Below are 20,744 nucleotides of genomic sequence, written 5' to 3' on the forward strand. Positions count from 1 at the left end.
TGCCACCCAGGACGGTAAGGTGGACCGTCCCCACCCTCCTCCTGTGACTTACACACTGATGCTGGCTTTCCTGGCAGGGAGGAGGTGCAGAAACCCCAGACACAGCCCCCTACCCACACCCGGCAGGGCGCAGCCACCTGCCCACACCCGGCAGGACACAATCCCCTGGCCACACCAGGCAGGACACAGCCCCCTGAATGATCTCTTTTTTTAGGATCTTAAGTATATCCTACCACTGCTTTCCTGCCTCCGTGGTGCTGGCTGAGTAGTCTCAACGCCGTCTAATGTGGTTTCCCTTGTATGTAGTAGATTGTTTGTTTCTTGTGACTTTTAGAATTTTCTGCTTCTCTTCCACATTTGACAGACCGATTAGTGTATATCATGGGGAAGGCTTATTTGGATTTATTCTGTTTGGAGTTCATTGGGCTTCTTTGACTTCTATATTTATGTCCTTTATAAGGGTTGGGAGGTTTTCCCCCATTCTGTTCTCAGCTACTCTTCCTAGCCCTTTACCCCTCTCTTCTCCTTCTCGAAAGCAATGATTCTTATATGTGAGTGCTTTGTTTTGTCCATCATTTTCCTGTGATCCAATTCAGATTTTTCCATCGTTTTACCACCTGCTATTTTGAGTGTTTGAAATAAGTTACCCTGTCCTCTAGATCATTTATTCTTTCTTCTGTCTCTTCAGATCTGGTGCTGTGTGCCTATACTATGTTTTTCATTTGGTCAAGAGAGCCTTTAATCTCTGTCATATCTGCTATTTTTCTATGTATCTTTCAGATTCCACTCTATGGTCTTCTACTGTCTTCTTGCTCTCCTTTATGTCATTTGCTGTCACCCTTCTTAAGTTGAGTCATACAAACATCTCTGATTAGTTGTTCGAATGTCTGAGGTTGTCTCTCCTTCCACAGTGGTAGATACTGAGATTGCCTCTCCTTCCACACTGGTAGATGCTAAGGGTGTCTCTCCTTCCACACTGGTACATGTTGAGGTTGTCTCTCCACCCACACTGGTAGGTAGTAAGGTGAGTTGAGTTCTGTGTCCACCTTGGCAGATGTTGAGGTTGACCCTCCATCCTCACTGGTAGATGCTATGGGTTCTCTGTCCATACTGGTGGATGAATAGTGGTATCCTTGGTGTAGGGTCCAGTCTTCCAAGTCCGCTGGTGGCTAATCATCTGGGTTTATCTTTGCATCAGATTTGTGTCTGACTGATCTCTAGGCCTCTGAAAAGTCGAGATTCAATCATTTTATAACCATTTTCTTGTCTCTTTCTAAATTTTTTCCAGCACCACTATATCCTTATTTAAATGTCTTTAATGTAGCGTTCATGATTTTAGTGGATCTTACATTTGTATGGGGATAAATTGGATAAGTTTCTTTTCCTTTTTTCTGTTCAATTTATATTATTGAGTGGTTCTGTTTTTTAAAGGTGATAAACCTTAAATATGGGTAGAGAAAAAACTGCAAGGAATGCAGAGGTAAAAATCATGGAACTCTATGATCATAGACTCTATGCTATGTTTACTGAGAAGCCAGTTAAGATAGTGGCTGAAAACAGACTGTATTTATGAGTTGGCAGGTCAGGGAGAGAGGTAGCAGGATGATGGTGCAAGGTGGGGAGGGTGGTACAGAAGAGAGAGCTTGCATTTGTTAAGAGAAGCCGGTTTTCACTGTTCTGCTTTGCTTCTGTTGTAATCTCTTCTGTTGACTGGCAGTTGAGCAGTTGCTGTGGACAGAGTCTGGGCAATTAGAAGTACACTCTCTTCAAAGACAAGGCAAAGATGTTTGTTTATATCACAATCACATTAGAAGTAGAGATTTAAAAATATTCTTTGTGTCTTTGCATAAGCTTGAGATTGTGAGTTCTATGCCAGTGGTGCTCACCTCCAGCAGGTGTTTGGGGAAGCCTGAGACAGCTTTCCTCGTCACAGCTTGGGGGGGGGCAGGGGGACAGGTCACTGCTTAGAGCCCTCCAGTGTGCAGGGCAGCTCGGCCCCCACTGTGCCCAGAAATGTCTCAACTCCTCCCCCTTCATTCTCTGCCTTGTCTGTCTGTCCTTTCCTCTGACTATCTCTCATACACCCTCCTTTTCTCTACAGTTCTGGCACAGGTTTAGTTAGAATGAGATTTGGGAACACAGAATTCTGCATTTTTCCCCTTTGTTACCACTCCTTTACTTTAAAACTCACATTCGCAAAAGTGCCATTATTGCCCTTTCTTCTGACTTCTAATGTTTTTCTCTAGCTCTTTCTTAACTTTAATTTTCATAAGCATGTAAAGTACAATTTATCTGTTTCTGTGATAACATTTTACATTTCTCTGACAGTTTTATCAAATACTAAAGGGATATTTTAACAACAGAATAATTGCATATAAATCTATTATTGTCTTAAAATTAAAATACCTTATATAATTTGTATTTGATAATTTCTTATAAATTATACGGCTCATGGCAGCAGCTCCAGCAGTCTGAAACAGGAAATCATCCTTGGCTGGAGACAACAGCGCCATGCCTGCCCCACCCTCCCCCCCACAGGCACCTGAGGGCAGGCCAGAGGGCCTCTGCCCCCTCCCCCAGGTACCTGAGGTCAGGCCAGAGGGGCCCTGCCCCATACCCCCTACCCCAGGCACCTGTGGGCAGGCTGGAGGGGCTCTCCCCCAGTGCCTCCTGGTGTCGGCCACTGTCCTGACCTCTGCCAATCAGATGGTGCATCCAGCATGCAGGAGGGGTCAGCAACGGGGTGTGTCTGGCTCCTCTGTATAGAGGACACACTAACAGACCAAAGCATGCTGTCTAGAAGCATGTATGGTCCTGTTCTCCACAGGCACCCAGCGATGAGAGCTGGGAAATAACACTTCTGTGGTTTCTTTTCTAAATCAGTAATTAGAACTTTCTGTTTTCCAAGAAGAGAAAGAATTTATTACTAGGCATGTAGTAGGAAAGCAGATGACCAAGTGGCCCAGAATCTGTCTCCTGAATTAAAGGAGGGTAAGGCCTACATAAACATTAACAAAGCTACTATTCTTATGTAAAATCTTTCTTTTCTAAACAGTACTCAAATGATTAAGAAAAACTTAATAAAAAAACTTTGCATTAAGAGCAAACTAACAAAACATGTTATTTTAACAGAGAGAAAACCAAACTTTAGTTTTATATGAATATTCAGTTTGACACAAAAGCTTTCTTTTTAAAAATATGTGATAAACTGGTTTATTAAATTTTGGACAGCAGTGACTATGACAGACAGAAATTCACTTTCATAAACTCCTTTTTACAAACTCTCTATATCCATTCAGGGTTTGTAGTCAACAATGACTACAACAAACAAAAGCCATTTATATCACTTTCCATATCTATCCCACCTATAGTTTTTATTTATCTAGGTTGCACATATTCAGAAATGAATTTGATGATAAATTCACAAAGCTTTTTGAACCTGCTTGCTTCCTCCCAATGAAGATGAGAAGAGACAGAGATATTATAAAATAAAGGAAGAAGGTAGAAATTTATGTGTGGGTTTGAAACACAGCCAGGCATCTATATACTTTATACTCCGAACACACAAATGATTACTTTGCAATATGCCTAAAATCTCTCAGTCAAATCCAGCACTGCCGTCAAATGTCAGAAAAGCCCAAGCTTGAAATGTAATCAGATTTTCAATATTTAAGGGATTTATATCCAGAAAAAATTCAAGTTTTCCACAGCATCATTCTCAACTGCTAAGAAATACCAGGATATATGTTAGTTTACAAAATTATGTTATAGCTTCTAAAAAAATCAGTTCAGAATTCTATATATTTAAATGCTTGCTTTCCCTCCCCTCTTCATATATAGAATGCACAAAGCATTTCTTATTTTTGTTATTTATGTTCATGTTTTGATACATATTCGGTTTCTTTCACTAGAGCAAATAGTAGAACTACTCGGGATTACAGGATTAGGATATATATACTTTTTTTATCTAGTACAGTGTGGTGTGTAAAGTTCTTGTGTGGCTGTGTATGGGTGACTTTATAATTCCCTAGTCTAATAAGATAACTGAAATGGGCTAAAAGGTAACATCATGGTTTCCTTTATTTCAGGGTCAGAACCTCACCCCTTAAGCAGTCTCCGGGTTACCAGGCGGAGCTTGTTCTCCAGCTGGTAGGGGTGGGTGGAGCCGCTGCAGCAGGTCAGCAGCCCAGCGCTCAGTTCTTCCCTCGGGCTCTGAGTGTGAGTGTGCACCCCGGGTGTGCTAGAGCATCTCCTGAAGCAGCACGTCATCAGACTCAGACCCGGGTCAGCCTTCTGAGTGATTCTCTCAGGGTCTGCAAAGGCTGCTTCCTGATACAAAAATGAAATCGCTCATAGGCCAGTGAGTTGTTTAAAGTTAGGGTCTCCCGTCCTGAAACAGGTTTTTATTACAATGTGGTATAGCGGAGGCTGGACAGCACAGACCCAGGAGGCGGCCTTCAGCCAGGTGTGCCTGTCTGGCCTTGGCCGGCTAATTCATGCTCCACCTGCTGGGCTTCACCTGTGGGTCTTGGAAGGTCTGAGTAAGAGTTTGGTTTTCATCCATGCTATAGCTGTATGTGTGTTATTTATCAATTCATGCCATCAGGTATATTGTGTTGATGATACATACTTTTAATTATAGCATGGCAGACTTATAAAGTGTTTTTCTTTCAAAAAATCATTGTTGTGATATGAGAGAAGCTTCATGCTGCCTAAAGTAGCCAAGATTCTCGAGGAAAACAGAACTGACAGGAGATACATATTGTAAGAATTTGAGATTTTTGTAGAAATTGGCCCACGCAGCTGTGAGGACGGGCATGTCGAATTCCACAGGACAGGCTACAGGCCTGGAGGGCTGATGAAGGTCCTCAATGGATCTCCTCAATGGATCTCCCAGGAGAGGCCAACCAGCTAAAAGAGAGGTAGAAGCTCCGTCTTCTGACTGCTGAGCTCATCACTTCTTTTAACACCTTTAGCTGATTGGATGAGGCTCTCATTGCTGAAGACCTCTCCTCAGTTGATTGTAGATGCAGTCAACCATAGATGCAGCCAACTTACCGCTGATTTAAGCCCATGAAACATCCTCACAGTAATAGGCCAGTGCTTGTGTGAACAGACAACTGAACACTAAAGCCAGGTCAGATTGACACCTGAACCTAACCATCACAGTCCAGCCCTTTGTCAACTTGGCAACCAGACATATCTCCTTAAGCCATACTTAATCTCTAAATAAAAACAGTAGCAGCCATATTTTTACCTAACAGTACTCAGCTGTCCTGTGTGCTATTGGAAACAGTAACTTTCCCCAGAATAGGGTGCAAATCTTTGGGTAATGTGCACTTTAAAACTTATCCCATAACTTAAATACTAAGACATGAAGTTAATACATATTATGACATATGATAAGGATGTAAGATAGGGAAAAAGAAAGACGTTTGCTTTATGTACATATACAAACATGCTCATAACAAAATGAAATATCCATATTCTAGTTGTTAGCTGCTGGAATGCAATATAGCAGAAATGGAATGACTTTTAAAAAGGGGAATTTAATAATTCTAGTTTACAGTTCTAACACCAAGAAAATGTCCCAATTAAAACAAGTCTATAGAAATGTCCAATCAGAGACATCCAGGGAAAGATACCATGGTTCAAGAAGGCCGATGAAGTTCAGGGTTTCTCTCGCAAGTGGATGGGCACATGGTCAACACAGTCAGGGTTCCTCTCTCATCTGGAGGGCACATGGCAAACACAGCGTCATTTGCTAGCTTTCTCTCCTGGCTTCCTGTTTCGTGAAGCTTCCCAGGAGGCATTTTCCTTCTTCATCTCCAAAGCTCACTGGCTGGTGGACTCTATATTTCTTGTGGCTATGTTGTTCTCTTCTGCTCTCAATCTCTTTCATTCTCCAAAATGTTATAAAGACCCACCCAAATGGATGGAGACATGTCTCCAGTTTAACAACCACTCTTGATTGAGTCACATCTCCAGGGATATGATCTAATTACAGTTTCAAACATACAGTACTGAATAAGGATTAGAAGAAATGGCTGCCTTTACAAAATGGGATTAGGATTAAAACATGACTTTTCTAGGGTACGTACATCCTTTCAGACCAGCACAATCCATAATCATTATAGTCCTTTCTGTACCTGGTCATGAGGTTGTAGTTTGTATGTATCACTGCTTTTTTCTGCTACCCATTCCATGTTCCCTTTACCCTCGGCAAACACCTCAACTGGTCATAGTTCATTGCCTGGTGGGGTGACCCAAACCTTCATTCCTGAATGTCTGGGCCATTGATACTCCTGCCTCGATTGGGTTGTTACAGTTTTCCATTGTGTTTAAGGATTCCAGCCCAGTGACAGCAGTTCACACCATGCAACTACAGAGGTCTTGAGGGATGATGGTGCTTGTCTCACAAATTCATTTCTCCCAGTTGTGGTAAAAGGTACATCCTCCAGACATTCCTGCGGTGTGTGAGCAGGTCTTCCGTGGTGAAACCACTCTAACATTCCTTTTTCTCTAAGCCTCTGGATCCCCTCATTCACATCACACTGGGTCAGTTCTGACATTTCAGCCTCAGGAATCTTTGGATCCCTGTGTCAGCCAGCCAACCATCCAAACCAACTATTATGCTCTTTTTAACCCCTAGAGCTGCAATACTGAATGCAGAATCTCTGCTTAGTGGGCTCATATCAATAAATTCAGCCTGATTCAGCTTTATATTCCTCCCATCATTATCCCACACCCTTAATATCCATCCCCACACACATTCCCCTTGTTTCTGTCTGTATAGATTAGAAAACTCCTGCAGTCTTTGAGAGTGTATGTACCTGCTCACGGGTCACACTTTATACCTCACTTTGGGGGCCTGTTGGGACTTTAGTCTGGTGAATGGGTCTTGAAGAAAAGAGGGGTGGTGGGGGTGGGTCACAAAGAAGTAGAAACGTCTTTCAAATCAAGTACCTCAGCGCGTTCTGTTGCCGTTTCATCTGGTGAAGTAGGATTAGTCTCTCCAGGCTGAGATCTGAGGACCGTTGCCGGCACAGCAGGGTTAAGCTGTTCGGGTGAGGGTGGGTGGCAGACCGCAGGGTGGGCTGGATGTCGGGTCGCTGTTTCCTCAGCAGACCAGACAGGTTTATGTGGCAAAGACTCGGCAGAATCCAGGGTTCCAGTGTTCCCACTGCCGTCGTTATCAACCCTGTGTCCCCCTTCCAGTTTTCAGGACTTCCAGTCAGTGCCCTCTGAACAGCTGCCACCCCTCAGGGCATTCAGTTTACGTTGTGACTCAGCCACCCTTAGGATGAATCCCTGGTCTCGGTTTCAGAAAACTCAAATCTGTGGCTACTAAAAGAAGATTTTCATTCAGAGCACACATGGAAACTTTCACATCCTTCATGTGGCACTTACGTGGAGAATTTGAAACCTTGAGTTCACCCCTTTCTTTTATAGCTGTATGCAGCTTATCTAAGGACAACCAGCCAGCATCATTATACTCTTAACTCCACAGAGCTCTGCTAAGGTGTCACCCAGAGTCTTGCCTTGTATAAGCATCTGTGTGACCGTAACCAGTGGTGATATTTTGTGTATCTCTATTGCCAACTCACGCCATGGACTGTCAGTGGCATCGTAGTTATTGGGAATAGATTCATTAGTACCTTTGAATCCAATTAGAGTGGAAAACCAATTCCCAAAGCCCTACAACCAGTTCAAAAATCTCATTCTTACGATTCTGTTTCTGAAGACCCACTCCAAGTACCGTAGCTGTGTTCACCAGGGTTCTCTAGGAAAACAGAATCAACAGGAAATACATGTATATATAGATATTATGAGACGTTTATAAGATTATCTCATGCAAATGTGGGGGTGGGCAAGTCCGAATTCCCTAGGGCTGGCCACAGGGTGGGTGCTCCAATGAGATTGTCGATGGTTTCCCAGGGAAGCTGTCTCAAGTGGGGATGGAAAACTCCCCCCAGCTGCTGTCACCACTTCTCCTTTTAAAACCTCCGGCTGGTTCGAGATTCGGTGCCGAAGCCTCTCCTTAATTGACTTGGGGTGCAGTCAGCTGCAGGTGCAGTGTACTGACTGGTGATCTAAGTCCAGGAGATGCCCTCTCAGTAATGGGCCGTGCTTGTGTGGCCAAGCAGCTGGCCACCCCAGCCTGGCCGCATGGCTGGCACTTCCCTGTGGCACCCCTCGTGCTCAGCCTGCACCCAGTCTCCTCCCAATCCTCCCCTTTGCTGTCCTGCCCTGTGAGAGCACAGCCATCCTCTTGACGTGCTCCTGCCCGATCCTATAGTAGGTGTATGTTGGGGTGCGATTCAGAGCAGCGGAGTGCCAGCCTCAGGGAAGCTGCCGATAGCTGGGCTCACACCTCACTGGGCCCCCAGCTGGGCTTTGACTGGCCCTGCTGTGCATTTTTAAAATTTGAGTTTGTGGCCAAGATGTTATTTAATGTGAAAATCCGTATTCATAGCATCTGTTGCCTGTCCCCACTCCTGCCTGGCAGCAGCTGGGGTAGCCCTTGGGCATGTGCTCTGCAGCCCCTCTGGCCCAGCCTGGCTCCCTGGCTCGCTTCGGAGCAGGTCAGTGGCTGGGGCAGCTCTTGGGCCTCAAGTGGGTGTGTGCTGTGCAGCCCCCGGCCTGGCCCTCTGGCTTCCTTTGGAGTGGGTTGGCTGTCCACACCTGCTCCTTTTTAGGGTCGTGTTTGTGGCTCCTGACCCAAAACTAAGACGTTGGATGGGACACCACAAAGGGTGGACTGCAGGATTTAGGCTTCCCCGCTCCCTTCCCACCCTCCAGACGGAGGCGAGGTGCCCTGTGGCCCTGCGGGGGCGGCTGAGGTGCACGGTCATGTCTCCAGGTGCACCAAGCACACTGGGTAAATGACCTGGAGAAGGTGGAGACCACCCCTGCACCGTCTGGTTTCAGACAGGAATTTCCTGAAAAGCCCATTTTCCCCTGAAATATTTGCTCTTTCTCCTTTGTCCAGCATGACTTCTGGCAACTGCGATGGCATCGTGACGTGGACTACTTGCAGAAGGCGGCCCTGCTCTGTCTGGGCACGGCCGAGCTGCATGGTGGCAGTGACCCCCACCATAGGGAGCCCCGCTCGCCCCGCAAATCCCGGCAGCCATCTGGAGGTGAGGAGCAGGGGCGTTGGTGGGGGGACCTCTGCCATCCATGCTGCCCTGCCTCAGTCTGTACATAGCTGTCGCAAACCAGAAAACGCACGCCTTTTATTTTTGGTTTTCTCTTGCTTTGTTTTACCTTTTATGAGTTGTAAAATATCACATACATACAAAGCAAAGAAAGGAAAAAGCAATAATTTTCAAAGCACCCTTCCCTGAGTCATCAGAGTAGGTTGCAGAGTTGGTCCTGGCCACCGTGCCACCCCCACAGGCCCTTCCAGCTGCTCTGCACACCGGGGGCTGCGGGGAACATCAGCGCAGAGACTCGGCACCCCACGCGGTCGCTGAGACTCTCTTCTCTGTTATTCCTCCACCTTCCCCTGACTTTCGTTTTTAAGAATTTAACAGTGTAAAAGAACCACAGTGGCAGACTTCTTTGGCTAAATTACTATGATGGGGTAATTTGTGTCATTATTATAGAATGTAAGTTAATTGTCTTCTAAGAGCTTTATGGTACTGGTTCTTACATTTAGGTGTGTGATCCAAGTTGAGTTAATTTTTGTATAACATTTAAGGTAAATGTCCTCTTTCATTCAATCAACAGATATCTGTTTCTCCCATGTCCATTTATTGGAGACTATTTCGTTCCAGTTCAGTGGATTTGGGGGCCTTGTTGAAGATCAGTTGACCATAGATTTGGGGGTTTGTTTCTGCTCTCTTGATTCGATTCCATTGGTCAGTACTTCTATTTTTTGCCAATACCATGCTGTTTTGACCACTGTGGCTTTATAATAAGTTTTTAAAGTCGGAGTGTTAATCCTCCCTCTTCAGTCTTCTATTTTAGGATGCTTTTAGCTATTCAGGGTCTCTTTCCCTTCCAGATGAATTTGGTAACTAGCTTTTCCAAGTCTTTAAAGTAAGTTGTTGGAATTTTTATTGGTGTTGCATTGGATCTGCAGATAAATTTAGGTAGAATTGGCATCTAAACTACATTTGACCTTCTCATCCATGAGCATGGAATGTCTTTCCAACTATTTAGATCTCATCTGATTTCTCTTAACAGTGTTGCATAGTTAGTTCTCTGTGTACCAGTCCACTTCCCTAGCTAAGTTCATTACTAGGTGATTCTTTTAGTTGCTATTTTAGATGGAATTTTTTCCTTAATTAACTCCTTGGTTAGGTCATTGTTTCTATATAGAAACATTACTGATTTTGCACATTAATTCTGTATCCCGCCACCTTGCTGAATATGTTTATTAGCTCAAGTAACTTTGTTGTAGATTTCTCAGGATTTTCCAAGTATAGAATCATGTCATCTGCACATAATGGAAGTTTTTTTTCTTCCTTTACAATTTGGTTGCCTTTTATTTCTTTTTCCTGCCAACTTCTAGCACAATGTTGAGTAGCAGAGGTGACAGAAGGAATCCTTGGCTCATTCCCGATCTTAGGGCAAAAGCTTTAAGCCTCTCACCAATGACTATGATGTTGGCTGTGGGTTTTTCATATATGCCTTTTCTCATGTTGACAGACTTACCTTTGATTCCTACCTTTTAAAGTATTTTTATTAGAAAAGGATGTTTAATTTTTTTAAATGCTTTTTCAGCATCAATTGAGACGACCGTGTGATTTTTCCCTTTCAATTTCTTAATGTGCTGTATTACATTGACTGATTTTCTTGCACTGAACCACCATTGTGTTCCTGGTATAAACCCTACTTGGTCGTGGTGTATAATTCTTTTAATGTGTTGTTGAATTCAATTTGCTAATATTTTGTTGAGGATTTTTGCATCTGTGTTCATTAGGGAGATTGGCCTATAGTTTTCCTTTCTTATAGCATCTGTACCCAGTTTTGGTAGTAAAGTGATATTAGTTTCATAAAATGAGTTAGGTAGTGCTCCTTTTCGCTCGATGTTTTGGAGAAGTTTGACCAGGATTGATGTTAGTTCTTTTTCAGAATGTTTGTTAAAATTCCCCCATGAAGCCATCTGGTCCTAGGCTTTTCTTTGTAGGAAGGTTTTTGATGACTGATGAGGTTTCTTTACTTGTGATTGGTTTGTTGAGATCTTCTATATCTTCCTGAGTCAGTGTAGCCTGTTTGTGTGTTTCCCACAATTTGTCCCTTTCATCTAATTTGTTGGCACATAGTTTGTAGTATCCTCTTACTTTTTTTTTTATTTCTTCAGGATTTGTGGTAACAACTCCCTTCTCATTTCTGAATTTATTTAATTTGCATCCCTTTTTTTCTTCATCAGCCTTGCTAGTGGCCTATCAATTTAACTGATTTTATTAATTCCACAATTTTAGGTATTTACTTTTAACTGCTCTAAGAGGCTAGAAACTAAAGTGAATAGCAGTATACTGATTCAGCAATCATACTAGTTTGTTAAACCTGACCTTCTCTGTATAACTGCACCATCAGCTTTGATCTTTCTGTCCCATTCTTTAGGGGTATTTGGGCTATGCCCATTCTAACGTTTTCATGTAATAGGGGCAGTCTGTAATATGGGATAGGAGGATGGAACTTGTTGATGTTCTGGAGAGGCTGGGCCCTCTGCATTTCAGGACTTACCTGGTCCAGGGACCCATCTGAAATTGTAGGTTCTGGAAAGTTACCATAGTGCATGGAACCTTTGTAGAATTTTATATAATGACCTAGATGTTCTTTTTTTTTTTAATTTAGAATATCTAATTAAAGTGATGATTTCTAAGAGCTTTATTTTCCAAAAGCAAACCAAATCAAAACAAAATATAAACAGCAACCATGAGACTAAGACTACCATAAACAACTGCTAGACCTATTTTCAACTAAAACACAATAGTAGGACAGTATCTAATTCCAGAGGATTCAATGAAATGGTGTTGTTCAGTTTGTCTATACTAAACATATGTATATATAAAATATTATCCTAGACATTATAAAAATAACAAAGTCCAATAAAAACATCAAATGTAGCATCAATTAAATGACAGCAGTTAAACCAAAATGCAAACAATTATAGTTACTTTTATTTTTTATTTATTTTTTTTTACTATTTTTATTGATAATCAACATGCAAACACAAGCATTCTTAGCATACAAACATTCCATACATGGTATATAATCAGTGGCTCACAATATCATCACATAGTTGTGTATTCATCACTGATCATTTCCTAGAACATTTGAATCACTCCAGAAAAAGAAATAAAAAGAAAAAAGAAAAAAATCCATATATACCATACCCCTTACCCCTTCCTCTCATTGACCACTAGTATTTCTATCGACCAATTTATTTTAACATTTGTCCCCCTATTATTTATTTTTAATCCATATTTTTTACTCATCTGTCCATACTGTAGATAAAAGGAGCATCAGACACAAGGTTTTAGCAATTACACAGTCACATTGCAAAAGCTATATCATTATACAATCATCTTCATGAAACATGGCAACTGGAACACAGCTCTACGTTTTTAGGCCCTTCCCTCTAGCCTCTCTAATACACCTTAAACTAAAAAGGGGAAATCTGTAAAATGTGTAAGAATAACCTCCAGGTTAACCTGTTTTTGCTTTGTTGAATTTGTAGATAACTACGTACAGATTTCATATTAAACTGATGCAAGATGATTTCCACCTTGTTCTTGATGTCATGTTAGGAAGCATCAAGGTTCTTGATGCTTGGTTGTGCACATAGGAAGTTAAAAACCTGCTGTAAATTTCATTACTCTCCCATTGTTGGCATAGGATATTAGTGTTTCACAGAAATCCAGAACTTTTTCAGGAGGAGATCATTAAATCTCATCTTGAGTGTGTTTTTCCTTCTTGACACCATCTTCTTAGCCTGAGTAGAAGAGTCAGAGAGAAGTTTTCTTATCCAGTTTTGTACCTGTTTGCAAAGAGAGGGAAAATATTGTACTATTTTGTTCAATTTTGTTCTTCCAGGTCAGCAAGTCCAATTAAAGCAAGTCTATAAAAATGTCCAAATTAAGGCACCCAAACTGTGTAGACTTGCAGACCACCACCTGTCACCAAATTAAGGCACCAACAAGAGGTTACCTTCACTTAAGAAAGGTCAATAAAGTTCAGGGTTTCTCTCTCAATTGGAAAGGCACATGGCAAACATGGCAACATCTGCTAGCTTACTCTCCAGGCTTCTTGTTTCATGAAGTTCCCCCAGGGCACTTTCCTTCTTCATTTCAAATGGTCTCTGACTGTGAACCATTGATTGTACACTCTTGATAATTGCATGGTATGTGAATATATAATATCATTTATATATAAATATATAAAATTATTTTATCAATAAAATTGCATTAAAATTAGAAACACAAAAACAAAAAAATGAGAAAAAGAAAAAAGTCAGTCTTATGACTTTATAGTTATACTTTGCATTTAAAATGTTTTCTAAGAATGTTTGGATATGTTGATGAGTTAAAATTTGATTAATCACATATCTATTTTAATAAATTATGTACTATCTTTAAAAAAAAGCCTCACCCATAATTGGGTGTGCCATATCTCCATGGAAACAACCCAATGAAAGATTGCATCCTAGATGTTAGGTCTACCCCACAAGATTGGATTAGGATTAAAAGAGCATGGCTTTTCTTTTTTTTTTTTTAACAGAACAGAAAACCAGCACATTCTACCCTGTTTCAGACCAGCACATTACACCCTCTGAACCCCAAAAAGGCATGTTCTTTCCATATACAGAATATATTCATTACATCACAATATCACAAAAGCTTTAAACTATTTCAGTAATAATAGAAAGTCAGAAGCAGTACAAAAATCTCATCAAAATAAGCCACATGCATAATTTGTCCTAAGGCAAAATTCTCTTCCGGCTGTGGACCTGTGAAGCTTAGAACAAGTTGTCTGCTTCCAGTACACAATGGAGGGGCAGTCATAGGATGAACATTCTCATTGTCATAGGGAGAAATTGGAAGGAAATCAGGTCACTGGACCCAAACATTTCCAAAACACTGCAGGGCAGACTTCCTTAGATTTCGAAGTCTGCAGAACCTTTATCATCCTCAGGGCTTGGGAAAGGAGCAGTCCTGCCCTTTACAAACATTTCTGCAGTGGCCCTGTTCTCTCCAATGTGGGAATGGCGCTTGCAACCTTGGGGAACATTGGGGAGACCACCTTTTTCTCAACTCCACCCCCTCCAAGCATTGGTGCAGCACTCTGACTCTCTTCCATCTCTGAGGCACATGTTCAACCCTCTCAGATCACTGCAGTGGCAGTGAGGCTCTGCCCAATGCTCCAGGAATGTGCTCTACTCTCTCTGAGACTCAAGGAGATGAAACTCTTCTGCCTGTCCACTGCCTCCAGGGTAAACTCACCCTTTCCATGTGGATGTGCAGGTCCTTTCTCCTGGTCCGAGATTTCACGGCTTCAGACCTTAGCTTCCATGGTTTTACTGCTGAAGTTTTTTTTTTCCTTCAGTTTGTCCCTTTTAATCCAGATTGGCAGTGGTTCTGTTTATACAGATCTCACAAAAAATATGTTGGTTTAGCATGTACTATACAGGGGTTAAAACCATCAGACAATAGGACTTAACAGAGATCTTTTCTGTTTAACTCCCATCTCCAATCCTGGCTTGTCCTGACATGGCTGACTGGTTCCATGTTTGGTTCAATCCTCATGTGTGCCATTGCTGCTGCTGCTGGGGTCTCTGTTTCTGAAAACTCAGAACTTTTCAGACCATCAATTTCTGGCTACTTTGTACCCAAAATTTCAGTTCTCAACTGGATTTTAATCTAAGCTACAAGAAGAAACCAGGCTGCATTTCCATATTTAGTTTGAAGATTTCCTCAACTACATATCCTAGCTGGTTGCTTTCGAATTCTCCTTTCCATCTAGCACCAGGACTCAATTTTGCCAAATTCTCTGCAAATTTAAAACAAGGATCATCTTTCTTCCAGTTTGCAGTGGTGCATTGCTCATATCTAAGCCCTCATCAGAAGTATCTTTAATGTCCATATTTCTACCAACAGTCTCTTAAAAGCATTCTAGGCCTTCTCTGTCAAGCTCCTCACAACTCTTCCAGAATCTTCCCCTTTTCCATTTCAAAAGCTTCGCAAGATGTTTGGTTTTTGCAAACCACAGCATCTCACTTCTCTGGTACCAAAATGTGTTTAAATCTCTTTTGGTTTGTTCAGGGTGCTGGAATGCAATATTCCAGAAATGAATTGTCTTTAATAAAGTGGATTAATTAAGTCAGAAGTTTACAGTTCTGTGCTGGCTTGAAATGATGTATGTACCCTAGAAAAGCCCTGTTTTAATCCTAATCGCATTTTGTAGAGGCAGCTGTTTTTTCCATTCCCTATTCAGTATTGTATGTTTGAAATGCAATGAGATCATCTCCCTGGAGATGTGATTTAATGAAGAGTGGTGGTTAAACTGGGTTAGGTAGAGGCATGTCTCCATCCATATGGGTATATCTTGATTAGTTTCTGAAGTCCTATAGAAGAGGAAACATTTTAGAGAATGGGAGAGTCAGAGAGAGCAGATCAGAATGACATAGCCACGAGAAACAGAGTCCAAAAGCCAGAGACCTTTGGAGATGCAGAAAAATGTCTCCCAGGGAGCTTCATGAAACAGGAAGCCAGGAGAAGAAGCTAGCAGATGATGCCATGTTTGCCATGCACTCTTCCAGATGAGAGAGGAACCCGGACCATGTTCAACATGTGCCTTTCCAGATGAGACTGTGCTCGCCATGTGCCTTCTCACTTGAGAGAGAAACCGAGAACTTTGTCTGCCTTCTTGAACAAAGGTATCTTCCCCTGGATGCCTTAGATTGTACATTTCTATAGACATGTTTTAATTGGGATATTTTCTCGGCCTTGGAACTGTAAACTAGCATCTGATAAATTCCCCTTTATAGAAGCCATTCTGTTTATGGTATATTGCATTCTGGCAGCTAGCAAACTAGAAGAAGTTCTAAGACCATAAAAATGTTAAAACTAAGGCATTCAAGAAAGATATTTTGATTCCACATAATGGTCAAATGGCATCAGAGATTTCTTGTCAGCTGGGAAGGCATAAGGCTGGCACCTGAGGTTCTTGTTCCCTGTTCATTTCTTTATTTCCGATTCCAGTGGCTTCCTCTCTGGGCATCTATGGGCCCTCGCTTAGCTACTCTGTACGGGCTTTCTCCAGGTTCTGGCTTGCTTAGCATCTCATGGGAAGGTATAGAGTGACTCTTGCTGGGCTGTGGTTTCTAACATCTCTCCAAGCATCTCTGTTGGTACTGTAAGCATCTCTGTCGGCATCCCAAGCATCTCCAAGTATCTGTGTCTGAGCTTTTACTCAAATATTTCCCTGTCTCGGCTCTTTTAAGGACTGTAGTAAGTTAAGACCCAACTTAAATGGGTGGGGCCAAACCTCCATGGAAATAATCTAATCAAAAGGTCACACCCACAATTGAGTAGACCACATCTCTGTGGAAGCAACTGAATCAAAATGTTCTACCCTAAACAATGGGCTTGCCCCCACACAATAGGATTAGAATTAATAGAATATGGCTTTTCTGGAGCACAGAACAGATTATAACCAACTCAGGGGGAGACTAGTGACAACAATGGCTTGGACTAAATGGTAGTAGAAGGTGTGGTGAAGTGATCGGATTGTGGATGTATTTTGAAAGTACAACTATTAGGACTTCTTGGTGGATTGAATGTCGAATGAAAGAACCCATACATCCTATATCCCTTACCCCTCCCTCTCATTACCACTAGTATGTTAATCCACCTCATTTTTTTAACCCCTAGTCCCCATCTGTTACTTATATTTGTCCTTATTTTTTTTTTTTTTGCTCATCTGTCCATACCCTGGATAAAAAGGAACATCAGACACAAGATTTTCACAATCACATGGTCACACTGTAAAAGCTGTGTAATTATACAGTCATCTTCAAGAATCAAGGCTACTAGAATACAGTTCAACAGTTTCAGGTACTCCTTCTAGCCACTCCAATATACTGTAAACTAAAAAGGGATATCTGTATAATGTATAAGAATAACCTCCAAGATAACTTCTTGACTGTGATTGAAATCTGTCAGCCTCTGAGACTATTTTATCTCATTCCTCTCTTCCCGCTTTTGGTCAGGAAGTCTTTCTCAATCCTATGATGCTGGGTCCTGACTCATCCCTGAGAATCATGTTTCATGTAATTAGCAAGATTTACATTCTTGGGAGTCGTGACCCACTAGGGGAGAGGGCTGTGAATTCTCTTGCTGAGTTATCTTAGAGAGAAAGGTCACTCCTGAGCAACAAAAGAGGTTTTCTTGGGATGACTCTTAGGCATTATTATAAGTAGACTTAGTCTATACTTTGCAGGAATAAGCTTCATCAGGGTGAGCCCCAAGATCGAGGGCTCAGCCTGTTGAATTGGTTGTCCCCACTGCTTGTGAGAATATCAGAAATTCCCCAGATGGGAAAGTTGAATATTTCTTCCTTTCTTCCAAGCCCCCCAAGAGGACTTTGCAGATATATGTTTATTCTCTGCTCAGAAGAAATACTTTTTTTTTTTACCATTTTTTGTACTTTATTAATTTTTAATTTTTTTAAATACCAAAAAAATACCAAACGTGAACATTTGTAAGTTTTGATCTTCTGTTCTACATATATAATCAGTAATTCACAATATCATCACATAGTTGCATATTCATCATTATGATCATTTGTTGGAATATTTGCATCTATTCAGAAAAGGAAATAAAAAGAAAACAGAAAAATATGAATACATACAATTACCCCCACCACTTCCCCTCACCGACTACCAGCATTTCACTCTAAATTTATTTTAACATTTGTTCCCTCTATTGTTCATCTTTATTCTGTATGTTTTACTTGTCTTGATAAGGTAGATAAAAGGAGCATCAGACACAAGGTTTTCACAATCACACAGTCACATTGTGAAAGCTATATCATTATACAGTCATCTTCAAGAAACATGGCTACTGGAATACAGCTCCACATTTTCAGGCTGTTCCTTCCAGTCTCTTCAGTACATCTTGACTAACAAGGTGATGTCTATTTAATGCATAAGAATAATCTCTAGGATAACCTCTTGACTCTGTTTGGAATCTCTCAGCCATTGACACTTAATTTGTCTCATTTGACTCTTCCCCCTTTTGGGTGAGGAGGTTTTCTCAATCCCTTGATGCCGAGTCTCAACTCATTCCAGGATTTCTGTTCCATGTTGCCAGGAAGGTCCACACTCCTGGGAGTCATGTCCCATGGAGTCAGGGGTAGGCTTGAGCTGGCTGTGTGTGCTGGCTGGCACACGTGGGGCTCACTTGCTTTGTTCGACTTCTCTGCATAGGTGGGGAAAGAAGCTGGCTTCCTTCTCCCTCTGAACACCTCTGGCCCAGAGGACACAGCAGTGTGCTTTCTCATGGACGTGCCTAGCCCAGCATGGCACACTCCCCTCGTGTTTCCCGGGACTTTCTCTCTGTCTTCTCACCTGTGTTCTGTTTTGTTTCTTGCATGTGCAGTTTTGTAAAGCAAGCTCAAGGTACTGTATCTTGCAGCTCATCTGTCTCCAGCGTGAACTCACCATGAGTGACTCTGCTGCGATGTCCCAACGTGGCTTCGTGAACACATTGCAAACATTTCCCTCCTCCCCTGACTCATCTGCTTAACGGGGCAGCTCCCGGGCAGCCTTCCCACATCCTGGCATCCTCATGTCCCCTGGCCTAGCCCTTCCTCTTCTTTCACTTGCATTGTCTGTCCTGTGTCTGCTCTCTGTCCATGTGCCATCCCTCATATCTTGAGCGTGTCTGACTCTCCTGAGTTGACTGCTCAGGCTGCCGCTGGACTCATCATCTCTGTGGCTCACATGGAGCTGGGGACCCTGCTTGCCCAGCCAAGGGCCCTCAGAGGGCAGGGGTGGCAGATAGCACTGGCCAGGGGCTCACCGATGACACTTGTGGGCCCTCCCAGCCCTGCTTGCCCTACCTTTCTTCCCTAACTGCACCTGTGGTTCTTGGGAAGCCTCTGTTTCAGAGGCGTAGAGCAGCTGGGCAACTTTGAGGCTAGCGTTAGACCAGCTGGGGCCAGAGGTGCCCTGGGGTGCCCCCCTGGCAGTGGCCCAGCCTGGCTGGCAAGCTGCCTGCTTAGACACTCCTACTGGGAAGCTGCTCCTAGTTGGCTCGTCCCCCAGGACTGACTGCTTAGGAGGAGGCCAGATGCTCAGGTGAGGAGTGGTTGGAGGGTCAGGCTCCTAGACAGAGGGGCCGGGTGCCCTCCTAGGGTAAGGACATGTGTTGGATCCTGAATAACTAATTCACATGGTGGAATAAGATGCAGGCATTGGTGTCAGTGGGTCACACAGCAGCTGCTGCATGTGGTCAGCACTGGAGGGGAGCTGACTGTCCCAGCAAGGGCCATGCTTGGAACTGCTGCAGCTTCTTTCAAGGCCCTAAGGTTGCTGCATTAGCCATGGTGCTGTCCTCCTTGGCACAGCTGACCATCCGGCATGTCATGCCTTGGGAAGGTGTGGAGAGGTTCCTGCACGTGGTCTCTGAAAAGAGGCCCTAAGGGGAACTCGGTACCACAGGCTGACAGGCGACCCACTGCCTTTGTCTGTCCTGTGCTGTTGGTGAACTTGGTGGGGAAGGGCAGAGGGTGAGAGACATGTGCTTGGCTAGACAGGGGCAGAGAATGGGAGGCCCTATGTCAGACAGAGCAAGCAGCAGGGCAGACAGAGGCAGTCCCAGGAAGGCAGGAGTGGGTATACCTGGGCTGATGCTGAGATACCAGCCGCAGAGGGAGGCAGGGCATGCAGATTCGAGAGTGGTGGGAGATGCTCGAGGGGCTCTGTGTGCCCAGGAATGTCCAGTGAGATGCATCTGGATGGCAGTCTCTGGGGATGTGAGGGCACCAAGAGGCTGGTGGATGCGGCTGGAGAAGGGCTAGCATAGCCATGGTATGGCCCTGCTCTGGCTATAGCACTTCACGCCATTCAACTCTTGCTTCCCGGGAATTGCCCCAGAGCCTGCCAGCCTGTGCACCCTTCGATCCAGCTGACAGCACAGCCTCTCCATGCTATGGGTGCTGCCAGGAGGGAGAGTCAGGCGAAGGGTTGAGGGGCCACCCCTGCCTGCCCTGTGACACAGCCCCTGGGATTCCAGCCATTCACCTGTTGGCCCATCGCTGCTCCTCACAGTAAACTGCGGCTGGACCCAGGACTTGTATCCATGTCCGTGTGGACCACCTCCCCAGAAGCTAGTCATGGGTTTCTGGATTCAGTGGCCTGAGGCAGTGTCTGGCCTCCAGCCCCTCAGTGCTTCCTAAGTTTGATGAACTGTCCTCTTTGTTGCCGTCTGTTTTCATGAGGTTCAGAATGGCTGAGTCAGACTCTGTTTTGGTTCCCACGGGCGACAGGCTGTGGGTTGAAGCCAGAGAAACAGAAGGTAGGTCAGTTGCAGGAAGTCTCTGGAACAGGCCCAGCTGCACTTCCAGAGGGAGATGAGTAGATCCTGGCCTGGGGTGGCACATGCCTGCCAGGGCTGCGGTCAGATGGCCAGAGAGGCCACCCACACACTACCCTGCCTGGCCCCCAGACTGGGCTCCTCTGTTCTGTACAGATGTGTGAGGCGCCCTCTGACATAGGCTCCCAC

General features: G+C 43.5%; 1 protein-coding gene across 10 annotated transcripts in view; it reads left to right on the top strand.

The window, feature by feature from the left end:
- LOC143651822 (mitogen-activated protein kinase kinase kinase 9-like) overlaps positions 1–20,744 on the top strand; it is a 105,197-nt gene that overhangs the window by 82,980 nt on the left and 1,473 nt on the right. For 9 of the 10 annotated variants that reach the window (XM_077122641.1, XM_077122637.1, XM_077122642.1 and 6 more), the window contains one exon: positions 8,993–9,143. The gene's annotated coding sequence lies outside the window, so the exon portion shown is untranslated. Of the gene's footprint in view, positions 1–8,992; positions 9,554–20,744 lie in introns of those variants that run through there. The other variant, XR_013160236.1, reaches the window with a different exon arrangement.

Source organism: Tamandua tetradactyla, chromosome 12 (genome assembly GCF_023851605.1).
Source record: "Tamandua tetradactyla isolate mTamTet1 chromosome 12, mTamTet1.pri, whole genome shotgun sequence".
NCBI lineage: Eukaryota > Metazoa > Chordata > Mammalia > Pilosa > Myrmecophagidae > Tamandua > Tamandua tetradactyla.